This window comes from Stegodyphus dumicola, chromosome 8, assembly GCF_044657685.1.
Source record: "Stegodyphus dumicola isolate Sdum_Otavi_A_Nest chromosome 8, ASM4465768v1".
NCBI classification, from domain to species: Eukaryota; Metazoa; Arthropoda; class Arachnida; order Araneae; family Eresidae; genus Stegodyphus; species Stegodyphus dumicola.
Window position 1 is genome coordinate 93,705,183 of NC_140775.1, and position 4,361 is coordinate 93,709,543.

Sequence of the window (4,361 nt, forward strand, 5' to 3'; positions counted from 1 at the left end):
ATTATTTTAAATATTTTTTTTTCTTTTTTGAATTTCATTTTAATTGTTTAAGTTGCATGGTTTCTTTCGAATATCTGTTTTAAAAATTTCTATTTACCCATTCGAACCGCGTAGTTTAAATATAAGGTGCATTGTTTATTTATTTTTTTTCAAATAGTTTTCTTTATAATTTTTTTGTCACAGTTATTATTTTAGGTAATTTCTTAATTTTTAGACTTTTATTTTAATTGTTTGTGTTACATTGCCTCTTCAAATTTACTATTTTTTCATTCGAACTGAGCATTTTAAATATTTATTTAAAATTTTTTTATTTTATTTATTTGAATTGCGTTTGTTTCGGAAGAGTGATTTGTGTCTCAGACTACGATGCATCTGAAAACTGAATATATTAAAAGAGAAAATGCAGGAAAGTACAGTTAACACGCCTTTCAATGTTCCGTTCAGAAAAGCTATATAAATGAGAAAGATGTATAACCGACATTTTAACTTAGGATGACTTGCATATATTGCTTTAAATAGCTTTAACATTATGTTCATTTCTTTACACAATTTTATCATCCTATATTTAGTTTCTTAAAATGTTATCCATATTTTAGTCAAATATTTTATTTTTGAAATCGCAAGAATCAAATATCATAAGATTGAAGAAGCTTTAAATTTAAAAAAAAATACTAAATTTTATGCAAAAAGGTATTTTTTCTTCTTAATGGCTTGCTCTTTTTCTTCAGGCATTCTGCAAGTATATTAAAAAGCATCTAACTTTTCGAAACATCTTGGTATTTCTGACATTCATTTTAAATAAAGATGTCGCCTTCCATTTCATAAAGACCCACAAACGGCCGAGCGGTAAAGTCGCTGAATACAGGTAGTTCACTCCGGGGTTCGAATCCCGGCAAACGGACTGGTTGCATGGGCGATTTCGTGGTTTTTCTTATGTGTAGCGTGTATGCCAGCTGGTTTCCCTTAGAAAGTTCTTGACGAAGGCCTTCCTTTTAAGCAGATAGTCTAATAGTCAGACATAATAGGCAGACAGCTTTGCCGTAATTTATAATCCAATTCAATCCATTTCATCAGTATTTGGTCAGAGCCTTTATCAGTCTTTAATGGCTAAGCATTTTGAAGGCATGAGATGAAAGGAAAGACTAGTTTCAGTCAGTTCAAGAGGGAAAACGTCTTTAGATGATATCCATACAAGTTTTAGAGATATTAGGATTTTTGGAAGCAGGAAACTTAAAAAATGAGCAATAATTCAAATTGAGCAAATATTCAATAATAATTCAAAATGTTTTCGAAAAATTAAAAAAAAAAATATTTTTAAAAAGAAATTTTAAAAATAAAACACAAAAAATGGCGGAATTTTGTTTGGAATTAACCTAAATTTCGAAATGTGAAAGGAAGAATCAAAAAAGTTTAATAAAAAAGAGATATTAATAAATATATGCCAAATTCAATTAACATTGAGGAGCTAAAATTTTGAGAGCTAATGTTTTAAAAACTGCTCGTACCATTTTTACAAAACTTGGCAGTTTGGCATAATTTGAGTCGTAGAATCGAAAGATGTAAAAACATTGGTATGTTATTTTAGAAAAAGTCCGAAAATGTGTCAAATACCTATGTTAGAATAGTGCTATATATATAAATCTTTTATATATCCAAGTCACGCTATCGAGACATGAAGAACGCAATTTGAATTTTGTCAATCGGGCCAGTAGAACGGGAGATATAGAACTGTCTCATTTTTTTCCGCAGTGTACCTCAAACACCCAATTTGTCAACATCATCAAAAACTGATCCTAATATAGAGGCCTTGGTATAAAACTAAAAATTCAAAAGACGCATTAATTAAGTATTTGCTGTTTAATAATTATGTAGAATTTAATGTTTCAAGTTGTTCATTTTTTATACATAACTTGGCTGACTGAATCTTTAAAACTAGTTTTATAACGATAAAACCTAAGTTTTTACTACTTTTGTTTTATTTATTATATTATTTTTTAAATCTCCACTCAGACTTGCATGGAAAAAAGTGTGCTAGTTGCGAAAAATCCCATAATCAGCCTATATGTAATTTTTTTTCCCGTTTTTTTTAATACTTTGGAAAAATTGGAAGTGTCAGTTGTATTTGTTTTCAGGTAATGGCGCATTTTCTAAAAATATTGGTCACGCCCGATCAAGCCGCTCAGTTAGCAATTACTCAATGATACGAGGAGAAAGAAATATTTAAGTGCTCAATTTCGTGATTCCATCTATCGATGAAAATGACTTTTTCAAGCACAGAAATGTCTCAGTGTTCTTAACGATGAAAAATGCCTTTAGAGGGTTCAGTGAAACAGCGAGCGCTGACTGGTCATCGAGACCACCATATCTCAAAACAGCAAACGCTAAGCTTCCAAATACCGTAGGCCTCCATAAGCTCAAAAACCCGACTACAGAGATACATCCGGATACGTCCGCTTTGAAATACATCCATCTTAGTACAAGTCCTGATAGGACGCGAACATTATTGTTTGGAATACTACTCGAGTTCGATGAGTCACGACTGCACGCACTTCACTTGTTTATTTTTTTCGAGATAGTGCTGCGACTGCCCACAAGCGTCAGTGCGCCTGTTGTTGATATTCAGTGAGCAACCCGCGCTAACTCTGAAATTTCAAGTGGTTTTGTGTGTTTTCGAGTATAAATTTTTAAATTCATTAACAATGAGCTTTAGGAATGTTAATAAGATGACTCAAGCAACAAAAATAACGTTAATATCACCTTGGAGGGGGGGGGGAAAGAGATCGTTAAAAAGTATGAAGATGCTATGTGTATCAGGGAGCTCGTTGTTGCATATCGTATGCCGAGTACGATAATGTCTGTGTTAAACAAAGACTCTGTTAAATCGGCTAACATTGCGAAGGAGATGAAATCTTTTACCTAACAAAGGTCAGAGACGTCAGACCTTTATGAGAACGGATTAATTATTTTCCCTTTGATTCTTATTGGAAAATTTCGTTGGTATACGGCTGAGTATCTAGAGCATGAGTATCCATGATGTATACAGAGATAGCACAGTATAATCTTGAAAATAAATAACTTCTATTCTGTGAAGGAATGGGCATTTTACTCTGGAATGAAGGAACTTTTTTGAGTTTAGTAGTTAGAAATCCAGTTCCTTAAATGGCAAAACTGATTTTATGATGTGAATTTGAATGCTACAACCGATGCTTAAGTATCGGCATCAGTTTCAGCAGATGTCTCACTTTGTTTAGTATGGTGTGGTTAGCGGTCGTAAGATATTTGAGTCTCGTTTCGAACCTCAAAGTAGTCATGGATGTCTCTTTTTTTTATTTATTTCTTACGAATGCATTATCGGGGTATCCTTTTTTTTTTTTTTTTTGACTCACCTTGGGAAATGTTCTCGATGATGGAACGCATAACTGACCAACAGGTTCCGCTATCCCCAATGAATACTTAACGAGTAGGGGGTCCAGGCATTCGAGAAAAATAATTAACAAACGTGAAACTTTGTCAGTGAAAATACAACACTATATTTTAACACTTCTGTGCTTTAATAATGCACAGTACTACATTTTAACTGATAAAGTCTGCTCAAAACTAAAAATGCGATATATAAGAAATATTAATTTTAAAATTTAAAAGTATAGGACAAGAAATGAGCTAGCAAAGAATAGCTCGTTATGCAGTAACATCGAAATAGATTCAAATTAACTAACAAACTATACTCCACATTAAAGTTCAGCAGCAAATAATTGTTCTTTTCATTGCGTAATTAGAACAAATATTTTTACGGTTGATTACTCGCGGAACCGATTTGATGCAATGAAACACATCGTTAGCTGTAATGTAAATAAATCTTCGTAACAAATATCTGCTTTTAAGATCAAGATGAATGAAAATAAATGCTTAACATCCGGATATTCCGTTGATTTTAATAATAAGTTATTCTTCTGGCTGTCAGTAAATTCAGAAATAATTAGAAACTGAAAAGAAAATGCAAAATGTTTTCTGAGGGTATTCCAAACTAATGAATTATTGATGTTAAGAATTTGTTTTTAGGTTTGTTACTTTCGCAACTTCTGTTGTGGAATAAAGGGAACAACTCGACTAATGGCTGCAGACAATTTATTTCACAGTAATTATTATCAAGTAATTTTAGACCGTCTCCATTAGAGCTAGGTTCATTAAGAAACTCCTAATGCGAAGTACATTTGTTACTATTATTATTTTGTGTGCAGTCTTTTGACATGCATAAAAAACGAGAAGACATAGTAATCATTAATGAACAACGAACAATTTTGAAGAAAAAAATAATGACTGATCTCTAAATGTATAACTTACGGAAGCAATATTTCACATTA